The sequence below is a fragment of the Pelodiscus sinensis genome, chromosome 2 (assembly GCF_049634645.1).
Source record: "Pelodiscus sinensis isolate JC-2024 chromosome 2, ASM4963464v1, whole genome shotgun sequence".
In the NCBI taxonomy this organism is placed as follows: Eukaryota; Metazoa; Chordata; order Testudines; family Trionychidae; genus Pelodiscus; species Pelodiscus sinensis.
This window is the reverse complement of record NC_134712.1, coordinates 50,865,188-50,885,837: the sequence shown is the minus strand read 5'-3', so window position 1 is coordinate 50,885,837 and position 20,650 is coordinate 50,865,188. Positions and strand designations below refer to the sequence as shown.

Sequence of the window (20,650 nt, the reverse complement as noted above, 5' to 3'; positions counted from 1 at the left end):
GAGCCCCATTTCTGCACAGCAGCATCAGGACACCGGCAGAGTCCCATCCCAGGGGAGCCCTGGCAGGATGTGGCAGCAGCAAGGTCACCAGCAGCCAGTGAGCACAGTCCCTGGGAAACCCTGGTAGGGAGCACTAGCAGTGGGGCAACTGCAAAACCTAGTCCTCGGGAAGCACCAGGTGGGACAGAAGTAAGGAAGCCACAGAGCCCTGTCCCCAAGGACCCTTGTCCAGGCAGGGCAGAAGTGGGGCCACGGTGGCTGGGGAGCCACGTCCCTGGAGATCCCCAGATGACTGATAGCACCATGTTGAGGCCAAGCCCTGTAGCAGCAAGGCTGGAACCCTGTGGCCATGAGGCTGGAGCAGAGCCAGCCAGAGGGAGGGGCAGTATCCTGGGAGACTGGTGGTAGGGGACCTCCCCTAATCCGGCAAATTCCCTCATTTGGGACTGGTCAGGTCCCGAGGGTGCTGGACCAGGAAGGTCCAACCCGTATCTAAATTAATTCTACTAAGGACAAGTGCACCACATGTCTTCTTCTGCTAGAACTGCTTAGCTTCTCTGGATGAGACATTGCCCTCTCACCTCAAGAGATGTGTATGATCGCTTGTGAAAAATTCAGTCCACATTATACAAGACCTACTTGAAGAGAGAGGTTGTTTTTTCTCTTGGAGAATATTTTAATTTAGCTTTGCACACTTCATCTTTGCAAGATGTAAACCAGTATGATACAACAGGTTTAAAAGAGTTTTATGATAAAACTTACAGAGACAGGCCCAAACCATAATCCCAGATCTGGCCACCTGCAAATTTAAGAGATATTCAAACATGAACCTGAATCCAGATCTAAATTTTGTAAAAGATGCCCCCTCTTAAAACGGGCCATCTAACATCTTGGAGCCAAACTTATTTGAAGATTAGGGTGCCAGAAATCAAGGTATGAACTTTGCAGCTTGACTCTCTTTCTAGTAAAATATAGGGCATGAACCTACAAACCCTTAGAGACATGAATAGTTATTATTCACATGAATAGTCCCCTTGACTTCAAGGACGCCACTTAGGGTACGTCTAGACTACATGCCTCTGGTGACAGAGGCATGTAGATTAGACTACCCGGCATAGGAAAATGAAGCGGCGATTTAAATAATCGCCGCTTCGTTTAAATTTACATGGCTGCCGCGCTGAGCCAATCAGCTGTTTGTCGGCTCAGCGTTGTTGTCTGGATGCGTGGGGGTCGACATCAAAGGCATTTGTCGACCATCCAGGTATGCAGTTGAGATTTCTCATACCTGGGTGGTCGACAAATGCCTTTGATGTTGACCCCCGCGTGTCCAGACTACCGCGCTGAGCCGACAAACAGCTGATCGGCTCAGCGCGGCAGCCATGTAAATTTAAACGAAGCGGCAATTATTTAAATCGCCGCTTCATTTTCCTATGCCGGATAGTCTAATCTACATGCCTCTGTTGTCAGAGGCATGTAGTCTAGACGTACCCTTAGTTATATAAGAATTTACAAGATAAGGCTCATTCTGTTATATACAGAGCACATTGTAAGTTTGGCATATAACAGTTCAGCAAAACAGCTTTCTTTAAAAATGCAAAAAAAAAAAAAAAACCAAACGGATATAACAGAAGAATGACAATTGTAGATAATAAGGCTTTCCCTTGATGTTGATATTCAGCACATCATTTCTACTTGCTACACTTTTGTTATACTTTCTGTTTGCTACAGCCTTTGGGCCATGTCTATACTAGGATGTTATTTCAAATTTACTGTGTGTGATTTCTGGGCACCTGATTTTATAATTTCAAAGTCCGATGTCCTCACTTACAGGGAAGAATTGAATGTAGTCTCAGGCAGGCTCTGTTAATGTGGACGCGTGATCTCAGACTCAGAGCCCCAGGAAGCACTTTGGGGAGCTGCGAGAGGCCTCTCAGAGGCCAATTAGTTTGAATCAGCAGCACCAGAGCATCCACACTCAAGTTATTTCAGACTTACAAGTTCAGGAATAGGAATATTTCACAAGGAATATGTTTCCTTGTGAAAAATAGGACTACAGAGTTCGAATTCCACAGCCCCTTATTCTGAAATGACAGGTTTGGTAGTGCAGATGCATCACTTACAAATTTTGCCTTGGGGGCTAATTTCGGAGTAAGGTCCCAGTGTAGACCAATTTGCGTATCTTTTTGTTTTTCTTCCAAAAGAGGCTTTTCCGATATTTGGCCCTTCTACACGGGGCCAAATGTCAGGGGGGGGGGACCTCTTTTGGAACATCCCTGAATTAGGTTTACAGGGATGCCAAAAAAACCATGTCCGCTTGTCTTTGGACGTGGCAGAGCTTTTCTGGGATACCTCTGGTATCTCAGAAAAGCTCTGCAGTATAGACATAGCCTGTGAGACTAGGCCTGAGGCTCCTTTATGTGTCCTGCATTATGTGTCTGTGTGTGCGCACCTCAAACCAGGCCCAGTCCAACAAACAACCAGGAAGAGCCTTTATTCTGTAAAGAACATGGAACAGAATTACAGTTCAGCAGCCTCTTCTCTACTTGCAGCCTACATGCTTCCAGCTCAGTCAGTGTGGAGATCCTGCAGGGGAGGCAGAGGGCATATTCTGGCAGGAAGCAGGAAATTCTCCCAACATGCTACAGTTTGTAGTTCACAGCTCGTAGTTTCACGTGCTGCTGCTGAAGCACACTGGACCTTGGGCTACAATGAATAGAGAAGAAATTGTGAGTGTGTTTTAAGAGATTCAGAATCTGCATCTGAACTTCCCAAAGTTCCTGGATGTCTCTCTCTGGTGTTTCTGTTAAAGCTGCATCTGTCGGACACACACATGTGGCCATAAAAATGTTAAATGTTTCAGTCAGCAAGCTTGAAGGCTCACGACCAAAACATTGTACTTCTTTCAATTCCAGCAGTGCATATCTAATAACGTACTTCATGATGTTTAAATACCAAATGCATCATTCTACTCTTTAATATTGGGTGCAAGAGAAATGACTTAATTTACTGATGAGCCGAGTGTTATAGGTTGACAGTGAGGGTAGTGGTGATTTTTCTGGCTACATCATTCTCTCTCTGAACCCAGCACATAGCACATGACTGTCTGTATTCCCTGGGTCAGGATTTCATTTCACTACATCATAAGCTACTAACACAACCTTGTCATTGCAATTTGTCACACTTTTTTTGTGCATTCTATATCTGACTGAATTCTCATCTCCTCAGCCCATAGGCTACTAGTCTGGAACAAATCTCTAAACCATCATGGAAAAGGATAACCCTTTTCCTCATCTCCCCTCCCTCCACCCCAATAAAACTAAATAGACACAGCTATACTACCAAGGTTTCCACTTCAACTGGCTCTGCATGTTATATAACATCAACTCAAACTATCTTCGTTAAAAACTTAAAAAACAACAAATAGTCTTTCAGCAACTTAAAGACTAACAAAACATGTAGATGCTATCATGAGCTTTTGTGGGCACAACCCACTTCTTCAGATGAATGGAGTTATTAAAGGTCCCATTTCTAAATAAATAGGGGATGGAGTGGGGAGAGAAGGAAAAAGAAGAAGAAAGGGGAACAAAATAGTTGATTAGAATACATGAAACTGATAGAGAAGGTGCAAATTGTTCTTAAGCACTCATTGTTTGGTTTTTTTATGTCATTGGGATGTGGAATGTTGTGGGTCACCCAGCCAATGTCTTTATTCATATCTTTGTGATAGGAATCAAACCTGTAAATGAAGTTAAGTTCTAAGGCTTCCCTATGTAGCTGGCTTGTGGAATTGGCCTGAAACAATTTGGTGACTTTAAAATCCATTAATGAGTGTGTGGACAAGTTAAAATGTTCCCTGACAGGTTTCTGTGTGTTGCCTTTTCGTTAAGTGAGAGGAACATCTGTTGGCTGTTGATGTTCTTTATGGTTACTGCTGCTATCTTAGCTGTTGGGATTACTGCAATATTTAGTATATTTTGTGTACCAGACAGCAAAAGAATACTTTCTGAAGGATAGGCTGAATATCATGGTACTTGCGAAGTACTTAAGCTTTAGAGTATGACACTTTTTCCTTGTCCCCTTCCTAAGCAAACAGGGAAGTTTCTGGAAGAAGACATTCTTAGTAACGAACTGTTACTCCTTTGACTGAGCTGCTGTAAAGGAGGGAAAAGGTGTCTGTCTCCTGGCTTTTCAGAAAATGTGGCAAGAGGCACCCCTTGTTCCACCTTGTCTATCAGTGCAGCCATCTCATATGGAAGGGAGGAGGGAGGAGTCGTAGACCTGACTTTGTTTCAGATCGGCCCTTCCATTCCAGGTATAGCTGTTAAAGGCACTTGGTATATCGCTGTACCCTAGTTTGAAAAAAAGTTGAATGTTACATATGTGATCTTGCAAAAGTCAATTTATGCTGCACCCCAGTTCCACAGTCGTATAACAGGGAACTGAGGCACAGAACTGATTACATGACTTGCCCAGAGTCATACAAGATGTCTGTGGCCAAACTATGAATGGGACCCAAGATCCTCAGGGGATCCTTCCTGCACATGCCCAACTGAAGGGCAAAGTAGATGTAAAATCCTAATTTCCATCTCAGATGGAAAGGAAGAGGGAGGAATCATAGATAGTCCTTCTCTGCCCATAGTGCCCCTGCTTTGGCTTGCAATTGCCTTGCTAGCCTGTGACATCCAATCTATCCTCTGCTCAACTCTGTCAGCCTCCTGAAAAGAAATCCAATCTTCAGTTCTTTATGGGCCAGTCCAAAAAGAATGATGGATCGTTTGAATTTTAATCTCCTTGCTTCTCCAAACTTCTCTTTATTGAACGCTAAGGACACACCTAAAGATCAGCCTCCTGAGCTTGATTCCTCCTCATTTGAGGTATTAATCTCCAGTGCTGGTAGTAGCTCATATTTACCAGGACAATATTTCCAACAGCTAAATGTTATCTCATATACATTCACTCCCCTTTCCAGAACCGAATGGATTAAGGTATTAGGCTCTCACTATGGAAAGATACAGGATGGGGGGAAATGAAAATTTAAAGTAATCTTTTCATCTCCTCACATCACCACCCACCATCCCTTGTTCCCTCAGGAATATTACGTCTTTACTTGCAGACTTGCAAATACCCATACCAGCCTGATAAAGAGAGTGCCCCTTGTTCTTTTATTTTGATATCAACTTATTTATATTGCCCCCAGATTTTCAGTTTTCCATATGCCACTGAGGTTTGTACTGTACATGTGTGGCCATGTTGTAAAAGTTGTTCAGGCAAAGATGGAAATTTTTGTAAGTGATTGGAGGGCAGATGGAGTCTTTTGGCCCAGAGGAAAGTGTAGGGGTGGGGATTTGGGGCAATCAAGGTGCAGTTGAGATGCCTGACAAAAGGAAGCAGCAGCTTGAATTGTTAAATCTCTTCAGTTTCTCAAAAAGATTGGCATGATTATGGTGTAAGTGCTAAAGGTGTGCCAAATCTAGCAGGAAAAAAAGTAAAACAATAACTAATGCTTAGAAATGAAAGTAAAAAATTCAAATTAAAAATTCAGCACAGCATTTCAAGAGTGAGGGTGATCCTTTGATGTCTTCAAATCAAGACTGACTTATTTTCTGGGCTTTAGCCTAATACAAGTCTTTGGATCAATATCAGAATAACTGGGTGAAATGCATTATACAGGAGGACAAACTAGATGGTCTCTTTTTGTCCTTGAATTCTTTGAAACTATTAATTCTCTTTTCCCCCTCCTCAGTTTGGACAGGAAGGAAGATCACTTTTAAATAAGTAGCTGAAAACTTTAGCCCCCTGCTACCATACCTTGAAGGTAACTTTCTGCCCCATGACCCATACTGGTATCTGCCACTGCATTCAGCAACAATAAAGTACATTAGCGCAGAATCAGACCACTATACTGGTTTAAACTGGTTTTACATTTTAGATGTCTTCGTCCCAATCATTAAAGCTTGGGGGCTCATTACTGCATTGTTCCATGTTTTATCCCTGCGTAGAAATCAAACCCTTAGGTTATTTTTTGTTAAGTTCAGATTTAAGAGATCAGTTGTGCTGCATATTCAAAAAATAAGGACTGTTATGCAAAAATGAACATGGTCACATTATATATTGGCCTCAAATATATGCAAGTGAAAGATCAGGAGCAGGTCTACTTAGACATTAGCTTTATTAGAAGTAGTGAAAGTCACAGATTAGCTGACTGCCAAAGGCACAATCTGTTCACATTCTCACATAGCATTTGCTCCTAACTACTCTATAAACTTCTATGTACAACTATGCCTCATTTAATGTTGATGAGTGTAAACTGGTGGTAGTACCTCAGAGAAAAGAAAGATTCTCATAGCCTACTTTATAAAGGAGACACAATCATGGCCTGTTCTCTGAATCACATGAGCTGCTTCAAATCATCCTCGCTCCACTGAAATGCATATTTGGAACACTTCATGAAACATATCCTAACTTCTTTATCTATTGAATCATTTGCTGGTTCTGTCTCCTTCATTTTTTTGCAATCATATCTGGAGCAAATTTGTCATGTATGGATTCTGCTATACATCTGTTGAAGCGTAATGAAAAATGTAAAATAAATAGGATATTTCAGTTTGTGATCACTTAGGACATAATCCCTTTTACCTTCTTTAAACCTGATCCTTTCTACTCTGAATTTACGTATTACACTGCAGAAACCGAGATTTCCTCCGAAAACTGCTTGGATATAGTTCTTATAATTTGTACTGACAAACTTTCAGAGTGTTGTGCCGTTGGCATATGTGCATATCTTCATATTATTCCTGCCCACTGACTGTTATATTATAGTTTGGAGCATATGCATGCATGAAAAACACTAAATGAAAGCTGAATTAAAACTGTCCACAGCAGACAACAAAAACAACTGCCCTTTTCCCTATGCTTAATCCTGCTTCAGTCAAAAACAACAAATATACTCTATTCAGGGTTCATAGTTAAACCAATGTATGACCAGCAAGATTGGCTTTATCCCTTCATCTGAGACAGTTAACACATTAGATATCCAGAGGAAGCTAGTTGTACAGCTGGAGGACCATTCCTGGAGGTATAAATATGTCTATGGTATAATTCCTAATAAAGAGCACAGCAGTTGTCCAACCTTGAGTTGAACAGGCATGGGAGACTGGAGCAAAACCCTAATAATAAAGAAAAGGCTGGCATTCCTTAGCTTTCTGGAGAAGTCACAGCAGCATAAGTCATTGTTGGCAAGAGTAGTCAAGGATTCCAATACAAGATAGCATTAGCCACAGTCTAAAATGGCCAGGAGTTTCTAGCAGTGCTTCTGAGAGCAGAGATTAGAAGCTACTGACCATTCTCAATTACTCTACCTGTGGAGTGTGCCACTGGTTGAATATAAAACCAGCACACTCAAGTGACAGTTAAAATATGTCTGATTTGTGAAAAAAACTCATTAGACTTGGATATCCCAAGCAATCATTGATTAGGAAAGAAAAGAAATTGAGTATGAGAAGATGAGGCAAAACTGCACAGAAGAATATTGTTGGCCTAGTTTGGAAAGGGGAAAAAAGAGGGAAGAGAAGACAGAACTACTGAAATTAGACCATAACTAAGAATTAGGCAAAGTTACAAAAAAGTTAAATGAAAGCTCCACGATTTTCTAACATGGACAAAGAGGAAGGTAAGGACAAAGTTCAATTACAGTACACATAAGATTACTTTAAGAAGAAAAGGAATGCAGATTCTCTAAGAAAGAATGAGGGAAGATAACTTCTACAAGAAAATCCATGACAGTTCTTCAAGAAAATTCAGAAGAACAAAAAACATCAGCTGAAATGAAATAAGATTAGCAACAATTCTTCTTTTAAGAGGTTAACACAGGTAGCTAAGGCATCTGCATACTGCAAAATCTGAGAAATTTATGTCCACAAAAATCTTCTCTGTTGGACACAATACAATGAAGGTTATAATATTAATTAGCCAGAACACCTGAAACAGTAATGTAAATGATTAATTAGGATAGCAAATTTAAGTGGGAATTAATCGCTAATGAAGTGAAAGTTCATAAGAAAATAAAACTATCATTGTTTTTGCCATGTGGGTGAGTATAAATTTGCTCCTAGAAATGAAGTTTTAAAAACACAGTGCCAATATCTAATTGGTATAAATTTGAAAATAGATATGTGTATCAACTGTACAGAGTTTAAGTAGATATTTATAGTGCACTAGTTTCTAGTCAAGAAGTAAATTACAACTACCCCAGACTAACACGGCTACATTTCTATCACTAGTCAAGAAGGACATGGATGTCTCAATCAGGTTAATTCTTTGTTGGAAGAGAAATGTGTGGAAGTAAATTAAAGAATTTTTCCTAGTTTATTTTTATTTACAAGGGTGTCATGCTGTTGTCAAAGATATCAATATTAGTTTTGCCATTTACTTTAATGGAAGCAGGATTCAGTCCAAATGTTTAGGTCTGATCCAAAGCTCACTGAAATCATTAGAAAGACTCCTGTTCATTTTAATGGGCTTTGGATCAGAACGATAATTCCCGTGAACCCTTTGGCCATAGATAAAAGCAGTTAGCTCTAAAGTAATTTGAACTGCTCATGTAGTGTAGCCTTCCTTAGGTGCAATGCAGGGAATAAGGGAATTTATGATGAAAAAGTTTAACTAAATCTTAGGTGGCCTATATATGCCAGGAAAGATTTCTATTACACTGCTAGACTTGGCCTGTAGACTGTTGGATTAAAAAGAAGCTCGTGGTAGACTTTTCATATCAGTGGACTCAGTTTTTTAATGAATCTGTAAACTTGAGGGTTGCACCTTATGACTTCAGAATTGCTAACACAGTACATATTTTTAAGAAAGGGGGGAAATTGCGATCCAAGAAACTACAGGCCTGTTCATTTTACCTCAATAGCATGCAAGTCTTAGAAAAATGTTTGAAAGAGCAAGTAGTTATGGAGATAAATCATAATTTGGATAAAATACAACATGGTTTTAAAAACCATGGATTTAGGAATCTGTTATAGCAGTAGGTGAGTTAGGTGATGTGCAGGAAGTCAGACTAGATGATCATGGTGGTCCCTTCTCACCTTAAAGTTGATATGTCTATGACTATATTTTTCTTATCAGTGGACTCAGTTTCACTAGCACAGGGACCTACGCAAAGGGGCCTCTGCAGGCTGAATCTGGCTAGCCAAGCCAGTGGATCTGGCCTGAGGCTGCCTTGCCACTCCCCTACCCTCAGGCCAAACGAAACCTTGGCAAGGGAGAAAGCAAAGTTTTAAAACAGCCAGTGTTTCTCTCTAGCCACCATGCAACCCTGGCAGCATGGGGGCAGGAGGCGAGATACTTCACATACGCCCCCTGCCTCCAGGTCCTGATTGGCCTGGGGGAGAGGGAACCACATGAAGTCTCCTCCCACTGCAGCACCTAGAAGGAACCGCCAGATATTTAAAAAAAGCTGGTGACTCTTTCTTGGTGCCAGGAGCAGGGGGCAAAGACTTCACATGCTCCCTTACTCCCAGGCCAATCAGAATCTATGGGTGGGGGAACACGAGAAGTCTCCTGGCAACCACCCCTTCTGCCCTAGGCCCGAGCCTTCCGGGGTGGCCTGAGACCACTTCAAAAATGTTTGAAGTGGCCCCCTTTTAAAAATGATTGCCCACCTCTAAATTAGAATATACACTACTTGCTATATGTGTACAATAATGAAAAATATTTAGAATGTTACAAACACATATCTAAGATTGCAGTACATTTTGTATAATATGATGTGTTGTGAGTAACACACACCATCATATATTTTATTTATGCATAGTATGTGACCATGTCACTAAAGACTGTAACATAATTTATACGCTCAATGGCAGGATTCAGGTTGTATGAGTTTCATCACTCATAAGTGCCTAACCAAGCAACCATTATGTTCTTGTAACTTGTTTTTGTTCCTCTTACTGTATGAAGGTACCATTTATTACTTTAGTTCCCAAATTCTGTATTGAAATCAATGGATATTTACCTTTTGATGTCAGTGGACAGAAGAACAGAACTGGTTTGTCACTTCACCTGAGAATGGTTAACTATATCTTCATTGTTCCAAGGAAAAAATTACTTTCTTAGAAACCAGAAATAAACTGCATATATGTTAAGACTGATTTGTATATGTTAGAAGTCCAGAGAAGTGGCAATCTCTCAATGCACAACACACAGTCTTGGCTGATTAGCTTTCTCGACAGAGAATTTGAGAAATGAGAATGATCCTGCAAATGTATGTCCCTTACTGGGCTAAAAATCTCCATTCCTTCCACAAAAATAAAATTCAAACAAAGCATCAATGATGGTAAAACCTCAGAGGAAAAATAAAAAAGTGAGGACCAGAAGATCTCTCTAATCAACGTAGATGTGAGAATAACAAACACTAGTACATGTAGTAATAAATAAGACTTAGTGCACATGTACTGATAAATGACAGCTGATCAATTCCTTTCCCTCTGTATGTTCAAAAATCAAAATCCTAACAACTTTAAATGGAAATCCAACTCTGACTCAAAGGAATCCAAAACATTTATCTCCTGAAACTACATGACTTGAAAGAGCCTGAAAAAACCAAAGAGGTATATTACAGACACAAGAGACTCGTACATCAGTATATCATCCACAATTAGTCCATTTCACGTCTGGGTAAATTGAGACACTGAACATCTGTTTACAATTCAAGGCCTTCTTTATGATGGACCCTGCTGCAATGGGATTCTCTGGAAGGTTTGTGGTTCAATTCCAGTTCTGCAATGCCTGTTCTCCATATATCCACTATTAATTGAAATTTATGAAAATTAATAGGTAGCAGATTTAAAACAAACAAAAGGAAGTTTTTCTTCCCGCAGGAAAACCTGAAGTCAACCTGTGGAACTCCTTTCCAGAGGATATTATGAAGACCAGGACTTCAACAGGGTCCAAAAAGGAACTAGATACATTCATGGAGGTTAGGTCCATCAATGGCTATTAGCCAAGTTGGGTAGGAATGGTTTTCCTAGCCTCTGTGTGTCTGGAAATGGATGTCAGGAGAGGGATCACATGATGATTACCTGTTCTGTTCACTCCCTCTGAGGCATCTGGCATTGGCCATTGTTGGAAGACAGGATACTGGGCTATATAGACCTTTGGTCTGACCCAGTATGGCAGTTCTTATGTTCTTATACTTGCTCCAAGTAGAAGTGAAAAAGACTGTTTGACCTTGATTCCCAAATGTACTTAGGTACTTAAATACCACTGAAATGAATATGAGAGAGATGTCTAAACATTTTTGTGAATCTACGCTTTTGTTTCTTATTATTCTCGCTCTCTTTCTCTCTCTCTCTCTCTAATGCACCTTTAAAGGGTTAGCGCCATGGTTTGGTCCCAACTTGCTCACAGAGAATCAGAAGCTTTGATGATAAATCCCCTAATTTAAGAGCTGACCAAAGCTATAAGAGTTTACATTAAATCCTTTCATAACTATAAAGTACATTTTGCTTTGATATATTCTCTTTGACCCCAAAAGTTATTTCTCTTCAAAATGAGAGTTATATTAGTTAATTTACATGAAATGCAGCCACTTCTGAAGGAGAGCATACCAATTATTTAAAGTTGCTCTCCACAGGAGCAGAGTAACCACATCCCCAGGCCCCTTTTAATTATCAGGCCTCAGAGTAACTGTCCCAGTTCCTCCCCATTCCCCATTGGCAGGCCTAGTAGTAAACCAACATTTATTTACATTTACATGAGCTTTGGTATCTCTGTCCAAACAGTTAAGGTAAAATTTCACTAAGGTACATAGCAGTTTCAACCACAGTACCCCACTTTTAATTTAATGTTTTACTAACTCAAAAAATGAAAAAGGGAATTGTAAATTCCAAAGCATATTTATTAAATTAGAAATATACACTTTAATCTAAAATATTACCTTTAAAATGTTACTAAAATTAAGCCACTCTCATTTTAGTTTTTGTTTTTTTTAAATAACTTCCATAGCCCAAGTTGAAACAGTTTATAAATCTGCATCCACACCAGTGTGAAGCGCTGGTACAGGAAACACCTGTTTGTAACAGAAGTTTGGGATCTGTTATACAAAGGTAAATATTCTCCTTGAATGTTAGCTGCTTTTATCTAGTCAGAGGCCAGGATTTTCTGAGCCCAAGATATAATTATTAGCATGACAACCCTGGATTTTTTGCTTCCTTGTACTAAATCTTCCTTGGATCTTGTGATACAACTGCTCCTGTATGTGGGTCATTATTCATTGTTATACTATATAATGCCACAGAAGGATTAAGGTGATATTAGCAAATGCATTACGAAGCCACAAGTAATCAAGCTTAATGTAGAGTGAGATTTGAAAGTAAAAAGTATTCAGACTAAAATGTTAGCAGTGGGTTGTAGAAATGGTTTAATCTCTAGCTGTAAGTAGCTAATATATGCTAAATTTTGACATCCGTGTAGAACTCTGATTAGCATCTCCTAAATACATAATCCCCATAGCAATCCCACCAACAAATGGGGGCTTAATTGTCACCTAAAAGTCTAGTACCTTTCACCTCCATATAATACTACCATGATGGCTTTTCAATACAGCAAAAGGAGAGAAAGAAAGGAGAGAGAAGAAAACCAACCAGAAGAATTTGTCGGCGAGACACTTTAACATTCGTTTCAAAAGTCATAGATTACAATTTAAAATGGAAGTCCCCTTTTGAACAAAGAAGGAAAGGTTATGAGAAAATACAGTTTGAAATTATTGATATATAAAGCCAGCCCTGATTGAATCTGTCCTATAGCTCCCCCAAATGTACCACTTTGATATTGCTGAAACCTCATGGAAATAACAGGAAGAGAGTTGACTACAGTCATTCTCATTACTGCTTACAGAATGCAGCTTGATGTATTTCGCGCAGAATTTCCACTTTTCTATTTAACATATTTTATGGACTGCTGGTCAGATGGTCTCTATATGTGTTCTATGCAGAAAAACCTGGGAACATGTAAGAGTCATACAACAAATTATAATTCTAGAAAAAAGGAAATAAAGTCAATGGACCACTGAGTGTTCTTTATCTCTGTGCCTTGTATAAGCATCCAAGGTTAATGATTGTGAACTCAAAAACATTCTCTTCCAGTGGACTTTATCATCATAGAAATTAAGTTAGTGGGTTCAGCTTTCATTCTTGCTTATTTTTCCAGAAAAGGTTTTTTGTAGGAGAGGGGAAAAAAGAGAAGAAAGATGCAATAATTACCAATTTTTAGCATATGAGCCTGTTTCTTCAGTTGTTTACTCAATGTTACACCTGGGAAGAAATAAGCAAAAACATGTATGTAATAAAACTAAAACTGTAATTGGACTGGAAACAGTAGTAAGGCAAGTAAGATGTTATTGCTTATTTTTATAAACAGGCTAACATACAGATCACTTATTGCTAAAAGACAGCAGATTTATCTCTATATTTTATCTCTAGGTTATGAAACAAAGGCAACCAGAGCCACACAGACACACACTTCAAGGCCTTTAATGAATCATCACTTGTATTAAGTTACTTTCAAAGACCTACTCTTTGCTTCTCTCATTCAGTATTTTAGATCTTGGGTGCTGATGACTCTAAGCAACCTCTCTGTATCTTTACAGATTATTTCTTCTTCCTCTATTCAGTATGTCACTATTGATTCCAAAACATATTTATCTACATTTTGTTAATTGTAATTTAAAATTGTATTCTAAAGGGCATACATTTATGCTATAGTAATTTTGAAGGCGAGCAGTTATTTCACTGGGTTGTCACTCCTTCCAGAAATCAAACCCTCCCTGTCATATATAAATAGATTGCTTGATATACATGCAATATCCTGTCGGTGTCATGCACTCTTTTCTTTAATCTGACTGACATGGCACATAATAAAATGCTCACTTCAATATATGTCTGTTGCATTTCGCTTAATTCTGGGCTTAGTTTAATATTAGTCATGAATATTTCTACAACTGGATATGAATTTGAATATATAAAAGGTGCATTTTATGTTCATGCTGCTGCACTTGCTTCTTCCATATTTTTTATTGCTTTCCCTGTTTGTGATGAATTAAGTCATCACAAGAAAAGAAGAAATGGAAGCAACAGGGACTAGAGCCATTATCTTTATCCACAAGCCAGGTGTAACTCATGGCAGGAAGAAATGCATTCTTTGCACTTTATTTTACATAAGGAACTCATAGTTGTTGCTAAAGGGGCCCATCCTCTGCTAGCGGGGAAGTATCAGGATCCCACGATATTAAATTTGAGGCTTCATTTCATAAAAAGGCAATTGGTAATCAGACTATCCTAACAATATTATTCTATATTATATGGAAGGTGAAGCTTTGGCTGACATTTCATTTCACTTCTGACCTCATACATACCCAAAGCAAAATTTCTTGAGATAAAAAGTTGGTTAAAATCATTCCCTTGATATGAAGGATGTTTTGGTTCATTGGTTGGCTGGTGCTGGCTGTTTTATAAAACTGGCAAATAGCCCACTTCCTGAATCCGGAATTATATATTTCCTTCGTAGCACCTGCCTTGCAGCACAACATTTATATAGCTCTAGTCCTGAGGACCATTGGGCACTGCTTTCGACTATCTGTTGGCCACCTGCTCAATTTCCCCGTTGGGGATCTTAATGTGGATGAGGAAAACTATTTTTTTCCTGATTATCTGAAACTGCCTTATTCAGCTCTTAATTTTTTAACAGTTGGAGAATCTGTGTGGTCATGGGACTTGTTCACATTTTTAGTCTCTGCAGATAAGAAACCATTCAATATAGTATCCTTACAGCAGGGATAATTATTCCCTTGTGCTTCTGTTTCTCTGAAGTATCGTTTGACTAGATGCCTTCCCACCTACTCATTGATGAGAAGCAGAAATGTGGAAAAAAAATTGCAAAGACGGATTTTTTTTCTGTGTGATGGTTTCATCTTATCATACAAATATTTGGTCAGATTTTGAGAAGCCCATTGCTTCTTACTTACCCAAGGAACTGAAATGCAGAGTGTACACAGGCAATAGCTGTTGGTCTTAGAATGAGGCTGTCCTTCCTGTATTACAAAAATTTCTCAGGGATAAGACCTTTCTGGAGCATCTTGCCCAAGGTAGTTAAAGTCTACATATATAGGCCTTGCTCTCAGAATATTTAAAATACCATTTGGCAGTATATATTTTTTCTTTGCTATACCTTAATTGAAATAGAATACCAAATTCCCATAAAAACTGCTCAAGTCCCATTTGTTTCGTTTGCCATACTTAAATACAGTATGCCTTGTTTACCTACTATATAGCTTTGCCTCCCAATAGATGTAGAAGGTAGACAAAATTAACTTCTGCCTAAAACAGATTATTAGATTGCCTACACAGTTACTTCTTGCTTAATCCTGTCAAGTATGCCAGTTAGGGACTTACTTGATTTAAGAACCAAACAAAAAAGATCTCTCACCCTTTTCCAGCTGATTAGTTATTCAACTTGATTATGCTGCATCAATTGCTTTATTGCAGCAAACAAAGTATAGTCATGCAAAGCTAGCCTGCTTTCCATAGCACAGTTTAAGACATGAACATCCACAAAGCATGTTAAAATGCATTTTTGTTCAACCATGCCCCCAACACAGGGCAGATTAATTACCTAAACAACAAACCAAATCCAAACATAAATTACTTCCTAGTTAGGCAAGGCTTTTATAATTGTATCCTACATTGTTATTGCTGAATGATCCTGACGTGCTTGAGAAGTTTTATGGCACTAATGATACTATTACAATTGTTTTCAAAATTCTGGGTTACTTTTTGCTGTTGTCTTAATGCCAAGAACTTTTCCTAGATAATTAGCGGCAACATGTATCTGTCAAGATAATTAAATAATTTTTAGATAAAGAAAACCAAATCTTAAAATGCGTTTGCAGAGGAAAAATGGAAGAACCTCTGAAGTAAGGTTCCTTTCTCTAGTACTAGAATCTATTGGACAGTGAATTCAATGTTCTTTGGTGAATGTTGAAACAGTCAAATTAGCTAATCCAAAGGGAATGAAAAAGGTGTTTAGAACTGGTGACAGTACTTCAAAAAATGAGGCTGGGTCAAGCACTATATGAGCACTAAAGCGAGTATGGAGTATAATAAAGCAACTTGTTTTTTTGAATAGCTGGGCACAGTATAGGTAAGCCTATTGTTCCCCAAAGGCTGCTTGCAGTTACTGTTAACACACTTCTGTGCTTTTACCAGAGCCTTCAGTAGCTGTGACAGCGCTTGCAAATGTGATGCTCATGACAAGTCTGTCTGTTTCTAAAGCATGTGAAGAAAGCTGAACACTATTAATAATACTAATGGAGAGATTATCTTTAGCTTCTGATTTTTTTTCCTTTTGAAATAAAAGTGGGAGGTTTGTTTTAACACTCTGCCCTTTTCAGAAAGGTTACAAGAAGCAATTGAGACCCCTCTGCAAAAAGCCTCCCTTTTCAAGTTTTCCACTTAATTAGAACACCACATTTTACTTTGCCAGAAGTGAACTCTTCACCAGTACCTTTCAAAGAAATAAAAAATAAAAAAAATAAATAAGAGCAGCAAACCTCTGTCAGTATAAAAGTGTTTTTGTTAGTTTGTACGCACAAAGGGACAATTACGTACTTTTAAAGTCCCCATTTAAAAGCCAAAAACTGTTCTGGAGCTTCCTTATTAAAGATGTCTGAACATTGCAGATAGCATTCAAGGCTGCAATAGTAGCCAATTAGACTGCATTAATGTGTAAATTTCTGCAGAAAAATCTATGTAAAATGTTTTGAGATTATTTAAGCGTGTAAGAAAAGGACTGCACTACCAGACTAAAATGATGCTATTAGGGCTTGAATGCACCTGTGCATATTTCATCTTAAGCAGTAACAGTATTAATTTTTGTTGCTAAATACAATAACTTGTCACCAAGATTTTCTAATTAAATCAAATAAAAAAGAAATTACTCTGCACAAAAAATGATTTTACTCTTTCAAAATGGGAAGGATTTTACATATATCCAGAAAATGCATTATGGATTACCTTTTCCAAGCATCTCACATTGTTTTGGCTGACCAATATCCTGTAAAATGCATAACAGAGCTTGATTATCCCCTCCCTCCTATATAATACAGGTCAATTTGCACTTGCTCTTTCCTGTATTTTGCATTTATCTGTAGCTTATAACCTTTGTACAGATTCTGCTTAACTAATTATTCAAATTTTCAGCAAATTTTATCCAGTCTATCAGATGCGAAAACACAATTTCCATATTACTAATTCAATTAAATCAAGATAGAACACAAAAGATAGTGGTGAACAATTTTAATGTATCTTGAATAGATACTGACTCCTGGAATTTTGTGTGTGTGCATTGTTTCTATATTTTGTCATGAAGTTAAAATATTGTGTGTTCATCTTTAAAACTGTGCCCCACTGGGCTATGCGTTATACTGTGCAACATACAATCCAACACAACTTATCATACCATGACAGCTAATATTTAAAAGAGAACACACACATATTTTGAGGTTTGATAACTGCTATCAATCTCGATAATGGGTATCCAATCCAAATTCTGACACATACCTAGTGGATTGAACATCCACTATGAACAGCTAATGCTGAAGAAAATAAATAAGGGAGGAATACAGTTCAGGTCTCTAATTAAAAATAAAACAAACAAGTAGGTTATAAAAAGCTATTCTAAAATACCTCTATTGTGGTTTACAAATACAGGAATGGACTAATCCTACAATGGACATGTTTTTGAAGATTCTGGGTCTTACCTCTTTTTTTTTTTTTTTCTCACCAATATGGTTACATTTTCAGGAGTCCCAGTACAATTTAACACAGCACTTTGGTTTCATAGAAACTGCCATAAAGGGATATCATACAACTTGTAAATGCATGGCTTTGATGCTAAGCAAGTGCACTTTTTAAAAAGAGTTAATCAAGTTAGAGCGACCTCCAAAAGCAAAATTGCAGCACAAAGCATAATGGGTAATGCTATGTAAATTGCGATGTATGCAATTGGGATGTGATTACAGCAAGACCACAAGGTGTTAGCTAATGACCTCTACATTTGATCTCTGGTTTTCCTAAGGGCTGACAATATCTCTGACTGAGACAATAGCTACATCACTGTGATGAGTATGGAGAAGAGGAGAACCACTGTCTATAGCCACTGTTGCAGCCTCAGTGGACCAGATCCAGATGCTGCAGCACTGCAACAAAGGCAGCACTTAAATCTACACAATATTCAACAGAATGACTTTTTATATTCAATTTTGTATTTTAAAAAGTGTTTTTCAATAACTTTAATCTTTTGTCCTATCTACATTATTTATTTTTCAGGGTGAGTGTAAAATTGTACACTCTGTGGTTTAGTATAGAGAAAGCATATTTTATTTACCCAGTATTTTCAAAGGAATTGATTTATGTTTCTGATGCTCAGAAATGTTACACCTTTAACTGCCAATTCATCAGCAAAAGTTGATGATGTTATTTTACATTGTAACATCTGACCAAAACTTTAAATGAGTTCTGTTATGCAGAACTTTCAAAATAAATCAGATCAAGAGTTCTAAGACAGTTCTGATTTATTTTTCTTCACATCTTAGCAGAAAAACTATATCTGATGTGCAGCAGCATTCATACTGAAACAAAATAAAACTAAACCATATATATACACAATTCTTGGTATCAAAATTACTTTATAGAGTATCCTGAGGTACTTACCTCATTGAAAAAAATCAAACATCTTAATTTTATTTTGAGATATTTTTATTCAGACATTGCAATCTGGATTGTAGGAAGCTACTTTGCACATCCAATCTTACCTTTAGTCAAATACTAGCTTGTAACTTTGATGGTTTTTTCAAAACGCTTAAGTGTTTTTTATTCTTGAAACCTTATGTTTGAAGTCTCATTTTAGTTCTTCTGTGTCACATCAAGCTGTTTCTGCAATTTGTTTCTTTTCTCTGATGGGTTTTGTTTTGCTTTTTCAATCATTAGAAAGATTTTTGTTTTCTTTTGCTTCATTAGTTTCAATTTGGCTTGAAGGATGCAAATAATTTCTGCATTATCAAATAAATCTGAATTTTAAAAATGTAATCAATTGGTTTAGAGCTGCTAGAACTGTACCTGTTTTCTTTTCTTTTTAAATTTCTCTGCCCTAGGAAAGTACAATTACTTATGAAGTTGACTATCATGCTCCTGCACTTTGTACTCAGGTTGAACTGTGATTCTAGCAAACATGCTGACCTACAGCTTTCTATTTTTTCATTTAAGGTAAAATACAAGGGCCCAATCCTGCTCCCATTAAAGGCAGACACCTTCAATAAATATAGGACTAGGCCTTGGGAGGTATAATTTTATAGGTGAAAGAATTTTCCTTTCTGTCCCTGCACTGACTTATACATTTTGTGCATGCAAGCTTGGATTTATTGTATATCCCATTATTGGTTTAGTCCATGATAAAATGAATTAAACAATGAATAGGTTACAGATATTTCCCTTGGGATAAAGGTACTTGATCTTTTTTCTCCCTTTTCCACATAATACTCCAATCAGCATCCTCTAAAATTTATGGTAAGTAGATTTCTGCTTCATCCTTTCTATAAAAAAATGCAGTGTATACATAAGTAGCGTTAGTGCTGAAGACTTTTTAATTAAACATATTTGCACTTTTAAAATTATGTAAGAATATTTTAAACACATTTTAGTTAACATAACCAATGTGTATTCATGTAGCCCTGTTAGTCCACCCTCCTTCCCTCCCCCTCCTCTGCCCCCCCTCTCCCCCCACCACATACTCAAAAAAGACACTGTAACAAAGGAATAGCAATACAAAACAGAGAACAATTCTGTTTGATTTTCCATTGCAGTCATTTTATCAGGGACAGGGTATATTTTACAGTGGTGCGTAGATGAAGGTTGCATGCATTCCCCAGCATTAAATTGTGGTAGAAAATGAAAAACCTAATAGCATTTTGATGTATTCCAGTTAGGTTTTCCATTAAGAGAAAAAGGTGATATGTTCACACCATTTGTCAGGAAAAGAAGAAATGAAGAAAATGTTGACAATTTCATTACACTCTGGTTATGGGGTGATCTGAACTTGCCTATTACAAGATAAAAAAACTATTCAAGATATTATTAGTTGAAAACATTACTGTTTATAGTTACTTTAACTTGTGCTACAACTGTACAGTTGATATAACAGTACCAGCTAGATTTTAAAAGAGAGATTTCATATCAGTTACAGCCTTTGGAAATTTTGTATTCTTTTGAATGACATAGCATCAAAACGAGTCTCACACTGTTGAACAGTTCTCTGATAAAAAGATGTAACGGATAGTATAAAAAGTGTTTGTAAGCATATCAGTCTTTTCTTCATAGCTGTATTTATTCAGAAATTCTTTTTCCTGTTTTTCACTTTTATTTATTTATTTTTTTATCGACTGTAGGATTCCCAGCTTTTCTGCTGAGAATATTTCCCCAGAGGAAACAGTGGCTGGCCATTTCATATCAAAGTCAAAGAACTAAATGTGTATTTACAGGGTGCAGGGGAGTTAAGTTGTAGCTTCCATCTGTTCAACTGGAAATGCTGTGTTGTACCA

At 37.8% G+C, this 20,650-nt stretch overlaps 1 long non-coding RNA gene across 1 annotated transcript; it reads right to left on the bottom strand.

Annotated features, from left to right (window-relative positions):
- Positions 1 to 1,494: 1,494 nt before the first annotated feature.
- On the bottom strand, positions 1,495 to 19,226 carry LOC142826709 (uncharacterized). The gene is made up of 3 exons (XR_012900915.1): positions 18,869 to 19,226; positions 13,263 to 13,313; positions 1,495 to 2,703 (listed from the first exon to the last, which is right to left on the bottom strand). It is a non-coding gene; the product is annotated as an uncharacterized LOC142826709 (long non-coding RNA).
- Between the last annotated feature and the right edge of the window lie 1,424 nt (positions 19,227 to 20,650).